Consider the following 15,346-nt stretch of genomic DNA (forward strand, 5'->3'; position numbering starts at 1 on the left):
CAACTGATCACTTCACCAAATGTCAGATCACAGTGTGTTTACTCTGCGGCACTAACGCCCATACCAATGCTCTAGAGAGGTCTTCCAATAATCACCCTCATTCCTGCCTCTTCTCCAACCCTCATACTCTGTAACCTACTGAACCCAAGCCAGGAATGTCTTGAGGCTCCAGGAAAGAATAATTCCCAAATTGAACCAAACCATTACCACCTGGCCCTAGGTGTGCTCTGGGCCCCTTCCTCCAAATGTCCTTCAATAAGTAAATGATTAAATAAATTGTGTTACAACCATACCGTGGAATAAAATTGTGTTACATCCATACCATCAATAAAAAAGAATAAGCTACTGATGCCTGCAACGATTTGACTGGATCTCAAGGGAACTATGCTGAGTGAAAAAGCCAGTCTCACAAGGTTATATAGTGAATGATTCCATGACAAAATCCATAGAGGTGGAGAACACATTAGTAGTGGCTGGGAGTTAGGGATGGAGGGGGAGTGGCACAGCACAGGTGTGATTATAAAGGGTAGCACAAGGGAGATCTTTGTGATAATGGAATACTTCTGTGTCTTGATTGTGCTTTTAGTTACATGAATATACACATGTGATAAAACTGTAAACACAAACACACAGAGCATGTAAAAGTGATGAAATCTGAATAATCTCTGTAGCTTGTATCAAGGCTGATTTTCTGGCTTGGATATTGTGCTAGTTATCCAAGACACTACAAGTGGAGAACCCTGGGTTAAGGGTAACTCCCGTCACGGAACCTATAAGGAATCTCCCTGTACATTATTTTTTTCAACTCCCCATGACTCAATTGTTATTTCAAAATAAAAATATTTTTAAATGAGGTAACTGTGACTCCACCTTCATGCTCACCTCCCTACATTCATGACCTTCTCCGGACACAGTGAACACTCCATCTCCCATTCTTAGGCAAATAGGGGTTTTATTCCTTCTATCATCTTTCCAGTGGGATTTTTGGAGGTAGAGGAAGCAAACTCTTTGTGTTCACGTATGTGCAGACAGCAACCCTGAATTGGAAAGCATGCGTGCATTTCTTTTGAATTAAGAGAACTATAAGGAGGGCTCAAAAGGTTGAGTTAATCGAAACCCCAGCTTAAAAAGAATAGAGATTTAGGGCTTCCCTGGTGGTGCAGTGGTTGAGAGTCCGCCTGCCGATGCAGGGGACACAGGTTCGTGCCCCGGTCCGGGAAGATCCCACATTCCGCGGAGCGGCTGGGCCTGTGAGCCATGGCCACTGGGCCTGCGCATCCAAAGCCTGTGCTCTGCAACGGGAGAGGCCTCAACAGTGAGAGGCCCGCGTACCGCAAAAAAAAAAAAAAAAGATTTAAAAAGAGTAAGTTACATTTAGAAATATGTTATGTACTTATTCATTTAGGAACTCTAAACTCTATCTATGAAATGAAGTAGCACATCAGAAATGTTGGACATTGTCAGACCATGTCAACTGAGCATACTGTAAAATTCCCCTTCACGGAGTTGTAGCTTTAGTTTCGGTTGACGATCTTTCCAAGGACCATACATGTCAAAAAGGCCTTTGCATGCACTGTGGAACTTCTTTTAAAGCTATTTTCCCACAGCTTACTCAGTGTCTCATCTGAGATATCACTTTATAAATCTCCTTTAGAGCAGTGATTCTCAAAATGTGGTCCTTGCACCAGCCGCATCAGAATCACCTGGACAGTTGTTAGTAATGCAAATTCCCAGGACACACGGACTCAGAAACTGGGGATGGGACCCAGAAATCTGTTTTTATAGACCCTCTAGGAATTTCCAATGCATGTCAGAGTTTGAGAACTACTACCTTAGAACTTAGTGATGGGTTCTCTGCTGTTGGATTTGGTTGCAGTGAGAAAGTTTTCTATGGTTTAAAATAAGAGAAAAGGGCTTCCCTGGTGGCGCAGTGGTTGAGGATCCACCTGCCAATGCAGGGGACACAGGTTCGAGCCCTGGTCCGGGAAGATCCCACATGCCACGGAGCAACTAAGCCCGTGCGCCTAGAGCCCGTGCTCCACAACAAGAGAAGCCACCGCAATGAGAAGCCCACACACCACAACCAAGAGTAGTCCCCGCTCGCCGCAACTAGAGAAGCCCGCGCGCAGCCACGAAGACCCAAGGCAGCCATAAGTAAATTAATTAATTAATTAATTAAAAGAAAGAAAAAAGAAAACACAAGAGCATTTTAAAAATAGATACATAAAATAAGAGAAAAAATATGGAGTGATGGTGGAAATCCCTTATAAAATTATTTTTATTCTAACTTTCTGCCACTGGGAACCTTGTATATTTTAAATTTCTTTTCCTTTTTGGTTTCAGTTAGTTTGTTTTGCACTCGCTGCTAGGAAACTTAGAGTCAAATTGGAAGGTCAGCCATGGGAAATGTATTAATCCACAGAGTTATCATGTGGATTCCTTCCTCAATTTCCTTTCCTTGCCCCAATTTCTTATTTTTTTTTTATTGGATTTTGTTCCTTTGGGGAGAATAGAAAGTTTTAAGTACAGTCAATAAATCAGAGAATCCTTTACAACAGTGGCAATGTGTTCTTATACGCTGCCACATGTTCTGTTCCGAGTATGAAATACAGCTTGAGCGAACAGATGTTACCAGATATTAAATTGTTTCAGAAGTAGATGAGAGAAGAGGAAAATCCAAATACTGCCCAGAAAAAAAATATATTTTCATGTATAACTCCCAGGGATAGTCTTACAGAATAGAATTACTATTGCTCTTTTGTTTAAACATAAGAGAAAGCATTCAGGCTTAGATTTATTATATTAGTATATTAACCACTATTGCTCTTTCGGCTTCTTGCCTTTGGGTGATGTTTTCTTGCTGAGAATTATTTTCTATTTCCATCATGTTGAAACAAACAACGTGTGTTTCCATTGTCTTTTTATATTTTCTGAGCCAACAGTCTGATATAATTCCCATTTCAAAATGGATGCAGGGGACACAGGTTCGTGCCCCGGTCTGGGAAGATCCCACATGCCGCGGAGCGGCTGGGCCCGTGAGCCATGGCCGCTGGGCCTGCGCGTCCGGAGCCTGTGCTCCGCAACGGGAGAGGCCACAGCAGTGAGAGGCCCGTGTACCGCAAAAAAAAAAAAAAAAAAAAAATCAATAACTGTTTTTTGAACAACATGTGCTTCCTTTTTCTAAAAGTCTGAACTTCGGAAGATAGAGAAAAAGTATAAAATATATTCTCTGAAGACTGAAAACCGACTCGCATAGGGTGTTTGTGCTCCCACTGGACAGCACTGCTCTTGATCCTATGTTCCAGACCACAGAACTCCACATCCCTTCAAACCTGACCGACTCGTACTTGGAGACGCCGCCCGATCACTTGCTAGGAGCTGGTCCCAACCAGGCCCCTGACAACTGGCCAAGTCCCGTTCTAAATCAAGCAACTCCACAGAACCTTGAAGCTACCACTCAGCTGCTCCAGACACCAACACCTGCTAGAAGCCCGTGCTGCTCTCATCGACCACACAGAGCCCCGGGGCATCGATACGGTAACGCTCCAGGCGTCTGATAATTCTCTCAGAACCCAGCATGTGTATTACTTTCGAAAATGACTGCCGTAAGAAATCACCATATACCAAACGGCGCAGAATAATACAAATTTATTATCTTACCGTTCTGGAGGTCAGAAATCTGAGGACAGACTCGTTGGGCTAAAATCGGGAGGTGAGCAAGGCTGTACTTCTTCCAGGAGGTTCCAGAGGAGCATCTGTCTCCTTGCCTTTTCCAGCTTCTGGAGCCCACCTGCAACCCTTGGCTCTGGACCCGTTGTACCTGCAAGGCCAGCAGAAGCTGTTGACTCTCACACCCCGTACCTCGACACTGACGCTTCTTCGCCTCCTGCTTCCACTTTTAAAGACTCTTGTGATTACATTGGGCCCACCTGATACGCACAGGTTACCTGCATACTAGCCTCTATTAAGGATCGTTGATTAGGAAACGTTTCCATCTGCAGCCTTAATTTCCTTCTGCCACGTAACATGTTTACGACTTCTGAGGCTTAAGACAGGGTCATCTTAGGAGTCATTATCCTGTCTACCATGACCAGTGAGCCAATAAGTGAGTAAATGAGTGACCAACAGACTAGCCTGGTGGACTGACTGAGTGAGTGTCCAGCTCGGGGTGATGACCGCTCAGCTCCTTGAAAGCAGCCTGTCTCCAGGAGTGACTGGATGGCAGCGTGGGAGCTCAGCTTCCCCCACTCACTCCGCCGCCCCTCTGAGCTTCACTTGCCTTGCCTGTCACATGAGGTTAACAGGAATACCTATTTCGCAGGCTGATTGTGAACACAACATGAGAAAACATGTCAGTGTCCGGAATAGAGCAACAACACAAGAGAAAGGCATTGAAACAATGAAAATGGAAGAAGGAGGGGGGAGGAGGGGGAGGCGAGAGGAAGGGGGAGGGGAGAGGAAGGGGGAGGGGGGAGAACCAATGTTCCATGGTACTAAGGTATACTAAGTCTAGACACAGAGCATCCTAGAGCCGAAAGTATCTCGGCAATCATCAAATGGGAAAGAAAGGCAGAGACGAGAAACAATGTCATTCAACTGTGACAGATATAAGATTAGCAATCAGCACCAATTAGAAGCCATGAGACCTCTCTCTTCAATACCACTCAAGCCTTTATCAAGACTGTGATGCCGAGCAAGGATGCTCTGCATTAGCAGATGGTGGGTGTTCGCCCAGCCGTGGAGGACACTTCCTTCCAGCTCTGGCTGTGTAGGGAGCCCTGCCTTTCTGATGCGTGGGAGCCACACTCTCCTTCAACTTTAAGATAATATTTCAGTCATATGGGGACATTTTTCACCATGGATACAAAGCAGGATACATAATTGTATATTCACGATAGCAGCAGTTATGTAGAAATAAACACTTATTTTACTTGAAATTATTGCAAAAAAATGTGTTCACGTTGTTTATCTCAGTGTTGTATTTGCTGGGGGCTTTTCATTTTTTCCTAACTTTTCTTTGCTTTCCAGATATTCTAAGTGAGCACGATTTTTATAATAAAGAAATGTAGAGGTGCTTATCTTTTACAAAAAACCAATGAGAGAGATTACTTCCGGAGGACATTGATTTTGTTCTGTCATGACCCCAGATCTCTAGAACCTGGATGTTCAAAAGAAATATTTCCTTTGTACTCTGAAAAATACTTCTTCTAGCTATGTCTTCCCCTATTTCTAGGAGATCTCTGATTTATCCCACCTTGTTACACGCACACACACCACCACCATCAAAAAACGTTCTAACATTAACTACCTCTGTAAGCAAGCCTATGGACCATATAAAACTGAAATGTGCCCATCAGTAAAAACAAGAAATCAAAGCCTGTGGCTGTGTTCACATCCCATAGTCACCATCAGCAGCCTTGCTCAACCGAAGTTCTCTGGCTTCATGATGTTTTCCCTTTCTGTTATCGGTACATTCATTATCCAGGCAAACTCTTTTCTAATAGAATTTCATATCAAATAAAGAAACACACTGAGAGACGGTAACCCTAAAGAGGAACACAAGTCTAGTCACTCATAACCCACATTCCCCTGGATGCAATTAGTGTAATCTCTTTCTGAACGTGCTCTTAAGACAGGCTTTTACCATGGACCATTTTTCATGTGTCTTGGTTTTTCATCACTCAATTCTTGAGTAAGACCACAGACATTAAAATGATAACATATCATGTTGAAATCATGGTTAAGTTCAAGGGGGAAATAACATGCTTTGTCTACAGTTAGAATGGAGGAAAGTGATTGCAGGTCACGGCTGCATCGTTTTCATAATATTTGGACTTGTTTCTTACTGTCACATTTGGGTTAATGGAGTTACATTTCGAAAGCTGGTCTAAAGCATTCAGAGGTCATTGTGTACATGGCGGGGATGGAGTGGGGGTGAGAGGCAAGTTTTCTCAGAACTTTAACAATTCGTTAAGATGGCAATCAGATCCCTATTACAGAAAGATCTCAAAGCCCCCAAATAAAAAGGGAAAGAAACGGTCTTACTCAAAAGTACCTATGAATTAAAAACCCATCTGAGAAAAAAGAAATCAAGCCCTACCTGATTTCCAAAACGATGATTCCCAACAAATCAGACTTATGAGATGTTCAGGGTTTATTATATTAATTATTAATAATATAGGGCTTCTAGGAGTCTCGTGAGTGATTGGCCTGCCCTTCTCTGTTGTGTCTCTGAAGATGCAGAAATTTCCCAATGCGGCCCCTGTCAGCCCAGCTTGTTTCCTTGTATCCTACATTCATTGACTTTTCCCCCAATTTTCCCCCACTGACTACCACCTCTTTCTGTAGCTTCATTCCCTGAAACCACCTGACATAAAGGAAGGTCATCAGCTCTCAGGGCTTAGAATTTACCTGATCTCACCAGCCTGCTCATGTTTTCTAAAAATCTCCTGTCTCCACTTTGATAATAATTGTGATCATAATCACATTAACAGCAAACACTCACTGGATGCTTTCTATGTGCCAGGCACTTTTTACTTATTTCGTTTAAGTCCCGTGACCGCCACGTGATGTAGGTATCCATTATTAAACTCTCTGAGCCTCAGTGTTCTCATCTGTAAAATACGGGTATGTAAAATGACGAAGTTCACACAGTGGGTGAATACTAGGTCTGAGAATCACACCCAGGAATTCTTAATCCCAGAGTCCATGCTCTTAAATACTGCCCTATGCTTACCCTGGTCTACTTGCTATCAAAATTTCCAAGGTCAGCCTCATCCATTCGGATAATAGAACTTGTCTTCTAGACTGTATCATATTCCAAAGGATGGACATACATATATAGATAGACAGATAGATAGATATAGATATATCCCTCCTTTGATATATAAAATTTTAGAATTACAGAAGAGTTGTAAAAATAGTACAGTTTCCATCCATCCTTCATCCAGCTTCCCTGAAGGCCATGGTTTTTTCGGTCTTTGGGTCATCATTGTCAAATTCAAATCAACTGAACTGAAACACGGTAGGGACACAGAAAGAAAACCAGCTAATATTTTAATAGTACCTCACATGGGTGGCTTTCCCCCTTGGTGGAGGCTCTCGGCTGCCCCTCTCACACTTTTCCTGTTATTACTGATTATTTCCTCCATACATAGCACAGGCACTGACCACAGATCTACACTGTTGACATAACAGATAGACCAAGGATTCTTAATTTTGCTGGGTCCTTGATGAATTTAAAGAATTGCCCCTTTCCCTAGAAAATGCAGAGGTAAACAATCCCATGTAATTCAGGCAGTTTGTAGACCCAGGGTACCGCTCTTGTCTGTTTTATTGTTTGAAAGCTAACGATTGCAGTCTGACCTGCTAACCTCACTCACTATCTTTTCCTCAATCTTCATAGGGCTTCTCCACACCACTAACCCCGGGAAGGCTGCCAAGGAATTAGAGCCACTCCTCCCAAGACACAGCTTTCAACCACTGAATTGTTGGTTTGGGGCTGCGGAAATGGCTGTTTGCCAAAGAATACATGTTACTGCCACCAGGACAATCTCATCAGGCAGTGAGGACAGTGGATCCACGGCTCCCACCATGTCAAATCCATTACTTCTGGGATTTCCTGACAAAGGGGCAGCCCAGTCAGCTCCTCAGTTACGTACTTGCTGAAGGTCAATCCACTTATCCATACAGACCCCAGTGACTTCTCACAAATTAGTATTTATGAGCCTGATATCCTGTCCAATCTAAACATTCTACGTGGAATGTAGCTGGTTTCTTTCTTGATAAACTGAAAGTCTGAACTTCTCAGGCTAATATTCTACTAGGGGATCAGGTGGTTATTAATGAAATCACAACACCTAACAAAGGTCTTAAAAGAGAATCAGAGGACAGTTGGTCCTTGAGTTACTCCAAGCAAGAGAGTGAGCCCTCTTCGGGTAATATAAGAGCAACATGTTGATTGCCTTTTCAAATATTAATGGGTTAAAAAAAACAGGCTATTTTCAAAAATACTCACATTTCAAAAATATAAAATTAGTCTATCCTCAGCATCATATGATGAAAAGAACTCAGGCTTTGGAATTAAACAAATAAACCTGAGCTTGGATGTGCCCCTTGACTGAGTTGTGCAACTTTGCTTATCTTCTTCTGTAAAATGAGGAAATAATGCACATGAAAAAGCACTATGATGAAGATGAAATGTGGCAAATGTGCACAAGGGACTTTGCAGCAAGGACTAACTTAATGAATCTTACTTCTCTTTCCCCTAAAATTCTTTCCACAACTCCCAGGTATCCAGCAGCAAGAAGGTAGACAAATCTACAACTTAAGACACATCAAATTTTGAAACATGTTTAAAATTTAGGGAATGTAAGCGATTAAGAATGCAAATCTCTATGTATGTCAGCTATTCAGAAGTCAACAAAGAACACTTAAAATACACCTAACAGCAAAAGACCTAAATAGACATTTCTCCAAAGAAGACATACAGATGGTCAAGAAGCACATGAAAAGCTGCTCAACATCACTAATCATTAGAGAAATGCAAATCAAAACTACAATGAAGTATCACCTCACACCAGTTAGAATGGGCATCATCAGAAAGTCTACAAACAACAAATGCTGGAGAGGGTGTGGAGAAAAGGGAACCCTCTTGCACTGTTGGTGGGAATGCAAATTGATACAGCCGCTATGGAGAACAGTATGGAGGTTCCTTAAAAAACTAAACAAAGAATTACCATATGACCCAGCAATCCCACTACTGCGCACATACCCAGAGAAAACCATAATTCAAAAGGACACATGCACCCCAATGTTCATTGCAGCACTGTTTACAATAGCTAGGTCATGGAAGCAACCTAAATGCCCATCGACAGACGGATGGATAAAGAAGATGTGGTACATATACACAGTGGAATATTACTCAGCCATAGAAAGGAACGAAATTGGGTCATTTGTAGAGACATGGATGGATCTAGAGACTGTCATACAGAGTGAAGTAAGTCAGAAAGAGAAAAACAAATATCATATATTAATGCATATATGCGGAATCTAGAAAAATGGTACAGATGAACTGGTTTGCAAGGCAGAAATAGAGACACAGATGTAGAGAACGAATGTATGGACACCAAGGGGGAATAATGGGGTTGGGGGTGGTGGGATGAATTGGGAGATTGAGATTGACATGTATACACTAATATGTATGAGACAGATAACTAATAAGAACCTGCTGTATAAAAAATACAAATAAAATAAAATTCAAAAATAAATGAATAAAATAAAATACACCTAACAGAATGGCTATCATCGAAAAGTCTACAAAGAACAAATGCTGGCGAGGATGTGGAGAAAAAGGTACCCTCGTGCACTATGGGAATGTAAACTGGTGCAGTCACTATGGAGAACAGTAAAAAGGTCTCTCAAAAAAATAAAAACATAACTATCATATGACCCAGCAATTCACTGCTGGGTATATATCCAAAGAAAACAAAAACACTAATTCAAAACATACATGCACCCCAATGTTCATATGAGCATTATTTACGATACCAATCTATTTACAAGATATGGAAACAACCTAAGTGTCCATCAGCAGATGAATGGATAAAAAGATGTGACACACACACACACACACGCACACACACACACACACACACACACACCCAGAGTGGACTATTACTCAGCCATGAAAAAGAATGAAATTTTGCCATTTGCAACAACATGGCTGGGCCTGGAGGAGATTATACTTAGTGAAATAAGTCATACAGAGGAAGACAAATACTGTATGTTCTCACTTACATGTGGAATCTAAAAATTAAAACAAATGAGTAAAATAGAAACAGACTCACAGATACAGAGAACAAACTAGCAGTTACCAGTGGGGAGAGGGAAGGAGGGAGGGGCAAGATAGGGGTAGGGGATTAAGAGGTACAAACTACTGTGTATAAAATAAATAAGCTACAAGAACATATTCTACATCATAGGGAAATATAGCCATTATTTTGTAATACCTTTAAAAGGAGCATAATCTATAAAAATATTGAATCACTATGTTGTACACCTGAAACTAAGATAATATTATAAATCAGCTATATCTCAATATAAACAAAGAAACAAACAGAACTGATTGCAATCAGTTCTGGGCAAGCTGGGGTAATCACACTCCAGCCTGTCTTTCCACTGAATGCAAATATCAACCCTGGACAGAATGCGTGGAGCAGTTATCTAAGAAATATATGGTAGCAGGCAGATCAGGGAAGCAGAATTGGAAGTATCACCAAACTGGTGGTAATATCCCCACTTTTTCTCCTGAGTGTCACCCAGCCCAGACACACACACAGCTCGAACCCAGAAGTGGACATTGGTGTGAACACCGGTATTCTGACCCAAGGATTAGGAAAGGGGGTTGCAAGGATCAGAGACAGTAAGAGAAGTCCCTTTTTCTTTATTTAAAGTTTCTGTCCCAGCTGCTGAACAATCCTGTCACATTGCAACAGCAGCAGCAGACTGGGAAGATGCCTAAAACTGAGGAAAGGGAATCCTTTTCCCTGACCAGAGAGCATGATTCCAACAGCATTAGGCAACTAGCCATTACATTTTTCCCCCTCTATCTTCAGCAAACACTAAACACAATAAATTTTTAAATAATCATACCCAGACATATCATAACATGACTTGAAAACTAAAGACAAAGAAAAACCTCTTAAAAGCAGCTAGAGGAAAAAGGCACATATAAGGGAACAACAATTCAAATTTCTATAGATTTCTCATCAGAATCCATGGACACCAGAGGAATGAGAACTTTTAAAAATTTCTGCAGGTAAAGAACTGTCAACCCAGAATTCTACACCCAGTAAAAATGTCCTTCACAAATGGAGGTGGAATAAAGACATTCTGAGATGAAGGAAAATTAAGAGGATTCATTGTCACCAGAATCTTCTCTGAAAGACATGTTAAAGGAGGTTCTTTAGATAGAAGGGAAATGATACTGGGAGGAAACGTGGAACATCAAGAATGCAGGAGGAGCACAAGAAATGGTAACCATCTCAGTCAATAAAATAAAGTAGTCTGCTCCTCTTTAGTTGGTCAAAATATGTATGATGGTTAACATAAAAATGATAACACTGATGGAGTTTTCAATGTCTATAGATGTAATTATACATATGATGCAAATATACATATGATAATTACTATATATATGTTACATATAATATACATAAATATGTGTATAAATACATATGATAAATACACTACATATAAATAAAGAGGGGAAAGGTAAAAGTACCTATATTGTAGTTAGGTTTCTATACTCCATTTGAAGTTGAAAATATTAATTCTGAGCAGAAAGTGAAAAGCTAAGTATATTATATTATATCATGTTATACTATATTATATTTTATATTGTAATCAACAACTAAAAAAGAAACAAACACAAAAAAACTTTTAAAGTGATACAGTAAAAATCTCAATAGAAAAGTTAAAATAGAATACTAAAAATAAAAATCGAATAATCCAGAATAAAGCAGAAAAGAGGAAACCTATAAATGAAAAACAGAAGGAAGAAACAGAAAACAAAAAAAACAGAATGGTCCACCTAAATCCAAACACATCATCACATACACATGAAATGTAAGTAGACTAATCACACTATTTAAAAAACAGTTATTGTCAGAATACATTTTAAAAATAAGATCCAAGGATATGTTCTCTACAAGACACACTTTTAAATATAATGCTGTAGGTAAGTAATAATAAAGGGATGGAAAAAGATGTACCATGAAAATACTAATCAAAAAAAAAGGTGGAGTGACTCTATGGATATCAGACAAAGTACACTTCAGAACAAGCAAAATTACCAGAAATAAAGAGGAACATGGTATAATGATTAAAAGGTCGGCTGACAAAGAGACATAACAATCAAGTGTGTATTCACCTAAAAACAGTTTCAAAACACACGAAGGAAAAATTAACAGAATGAAAAGGAGAGACAGAGAAATCCACAATTATATCTGAAGACTTCAACCTTCTCTTTCAACAATAGATAGCATGATTAAACAACAACAAATCAGCAAGGATACAGAAGAATTAAACCACCCTCAACTGACTTGATTTAACTGGCCTTTGTCAATTGTCAATTGTCCCATTACCAAGACAAGAAGGACACTGTATCAAAAGAACCCTAGTGGCAGAAAAATGGTATTAGACAACATCCTGGACAAGTTGCTATCCTGGATGGATAGCACGTGTCTTAAGTCCAGGATTAGCCCGACTGGTGATGAAGAACAACAAGCCCTTTCTGGGCTTTCGTCTTTTTACCTGTGGAACAGGCAGCTGGTGGACAGGGCAATGAAGTGCATGTTAAGAGGTTGAAGACAGACAGTCTAGGTTAAAATCCTAGCTCTGCCTCTTACTAGTTGGATGAGCTTGGTCAAATGCCTTGACTACTTCTCTAGTCCTCTTTGTGCTTCTCGGTGTAGCACTCCCACATTCATATGTAAAAGAACACACAAAAGCACCTACGCTACATGGGGAGAGGAGGGGTGTGAAGTGGGAGGTGGGCGGGGAGAACGAGGTAATCTCAGTATCACACTTAAAACAGAACCTGGTCCATGGTAAACAGACAACAAATGTTATTATTAAAGCTATTATTAATTCCAAAATTATTGAGATAGAGCAGTGTTTCTCAACCTTTTTATTATTGCCTCCTTGAGAAGCTGTTTTCTGACATTTTTTTTCACCTAATCATACCTCTTCTCCCTGAAATTTTAATACCACAGATCTATACTGTATATCTGTGTATGTGCTGTGGCTCTTTGGAGAGCCACAAACCAGTTTAATATTTAAGAACCAATTTTCACCCTCTTGGGAGAAATATTACCCCTGTTGAAAATGCACATGTTAAAGAAATCAATCTCTAACTTTCTATTATTCTAAATTGGTATAGATCGTATTATAAGACCTTTAAAATTACATATTTATGTTACATAAAATGTGAATGAAAGTTGCCAGTGGAATTGTTTATTTATTGTTAAATTACGCTAGGCAGCATTTGGGAGTATAATGGGTTAAATCAAAGGGTTTGGGAAAGGCTCCCTAAATAGTACAGGCAGGCAGCTGGCCAGAGGCTCGGTCTCATTAGATAAATATCATTACACCCTGGAAATATATTTATGGTTAAGTTACTGGTATACACTATGAGTTTGAAGATTTACGAGATTATAAAAAATTTTTAGTCATGAAGAATATGAGAAAATGAAATATTTTTCTTTTAGTCATGTAACTGGGCAGATTGAAATGTTCTCCTAATTTCTCTTGACATATAGCCCATCTCTCATTTGCTTATAAGGGTGTCTGTAACTGCAGCACCTGTCAAATACTTATTTCCAATGATCAACGATCACATTGCAAAGACAGCCCAACCTCATCTTGTCTTTAAAGGTGGAGAAAGAAGCCTAATACTAAATGTCTCTTCTGGAGCCAAGAAAGCATGTATTTTCTCAGCCCCTAAATCACACATTGATGGTAAAATAAGGCCCAAGCAGCTGTTTGGAATACTCCAGCCTTTCATTCCTTACTGACCTTAGAGATATTCAGCCTAATCTTGATAAATTAGCAGAGTATCATTTACCCTTCACGTTGGCTTATTTTTTTTTTTCCCTTGAACTTCTTCTGCTGTGTTTTTTCTTCCATTCTGGTCATAATGAGTTATTTCACATTGGTTCCACCTCTGATGCCATCCAGTTGACAATTATTGAAGTATTTCGAATTATTTTGGAAAGAAAGAATATAGTGATGTCAGAGAAGTAAGCTGACCAGTTTCCCAAACAGGGAATGTCTTCTGGGAAGATCACACTCAAGGTCAGATTTTCACATGAAGGAATTTACATTATCAGTTGATTGTGACTCTGGAACTGACTCAATTTAATCAAACCCCTAAACGATTAATATAAATCATAACGTCAAACTTCTGGTTTTAGTTTCTGGCTTTATTTGTTTGTTTTGTTTTTTCTTTACTCTGAAGAAAATACCTATCTAGTGACTGAAAAATAGATGTCTGTCATTCAGATCGTACCTACCCAAATAGCAAGGAACACACGGACACAAATTAGTAATTGTTAGATCAGAATGTAATCCCCAATAAAGGGGAAGATGCGTGGGAAATGATGATGTGGAATAGCAAAGACAAACGGTTGACATATGTTCCACTATTACCCTTACTGAACCAATGACAGACATTGTTAATCAATCACTGCGCAGTTTTCATGATAAGCTCTGATGCGGACCTGTATCCGTCCCACGGAGTACTCGAGGCAGCCCCATCCAATCAATCAGAGTTATTATAATGAGATGAAATCTTATACGCTATATTGGCTTAGGGGGATAATTAGTCCAAGCCATGGATCTCCTTTTTCTGCCATAAGGCAGAGAACTCTTCACTAGTTATCAGAATTTATATCTACAACAGGTTTCATACTCTTCTCTCACTGCTGGGACTAGAAAATTATTGCCATATTCTCCTTTTGTTCTGGTGGAGCATATCTGACAGATAAAATTAGAGAGATAGAATAACGTTGAACTTTAGGAAAAAGACTTTAGTGATGAAACCTGAGCCTCTGTAGTATTTGTCGAAATCTCCATGGAGATTTTGTGCTTCTTAAAAGCACCGATGCTGGCCATCCAGGAAAGGGAACTACCCAGCCCATGTGATTCCACGGTCCTGACTCTGGCATTACAGATAACACTGACTGATCGCAGCCTTGCTTGATAAGCGAGGACAGACACAGTACTCAAGACTTCACAACAGGGTGCTCTAGACTGCTCCTCCCAAGCAACTAGATATGGCGTGGCAGGCAATCATTAGAGTTAAACAATTCTCTCTCCTTCTGAGCACGGTAGAAAGACACTGAACCGACATTTGCCCAGTCCCTTTAAGGTAAGTTTGGCCAGGGGATTTTATGGGCCAATGCTATTGGAACTGAAGAGACACAAAGCTCTAAGAGGCAGTTCGTGACTTAACTGCATCAACCACGTGGCCTGAATCATTCTACGTGGTCGGTGCAGTATGAGTTTGGGGCTTACAGGGATGTGGCTTAAAGCCTTCAGTCTAGCCACGATAAAAACCATGATGGTTAATTTCATGTGTCAACTTGACTGGCCACGGGATGCCCAGATTAAACATTATTTCTAGGTGTATCTGCAAGGGTGTTTCTGAATGAGATTAGCATTTGAACTCATGAAGCCAGTCAAGCAGATGGCCCTCCCCAACATGGGTGGGCATCTTCCAATCCATTGAGGCCAGAATAGAATAAAAGGCAAAGAAAGGCGGAATCTGCCCCTTTTTCTCCTG

At 40.3% G+C, this 15,346-nt stretch overlaps 1 long non-coding RNA gene across 1 annotated transcript; it reads right to left on the reverse strand.

The window, feature by feature from the left end:
- Positions 1-3,666: 3,666 nt before the first annotated feature.
- LOC137214980 (uncharacterized) lies at positions 3,667-13,687 on the reverse strand. The gene is made up of 3 exons (XR_010939116.1): positions 13,628-13,687; positions 4,148-4,322; positions 3,667-3,820 (listed from the first exon to the last, which is right to left on the reverse strand). It is a non-coding gene; the product is annotated as an uncharacterized lncRNA (long non-coding RNA).
- Between the last annotated feature and the right edge of the window lie 1,659 nt (positions 13,688-15,346).

Source organism: Pseudorca crassidens, chromosome 20 (genome assembly GCF_039906515.1).
Source record: "Pseudorca crassidens isolate mPseCra1 chromosome 20, mPseCra1.hap1, whole genome shotgun sequence".
In the NCBI taxonomy this organism is placed as follows: domain Eukaryota; kingdom Metazoa; phylum Chordata; class Mammalia; order Artiodactyla; family Delphinidae; genus Pseudorca; species Pseudorca crassidens.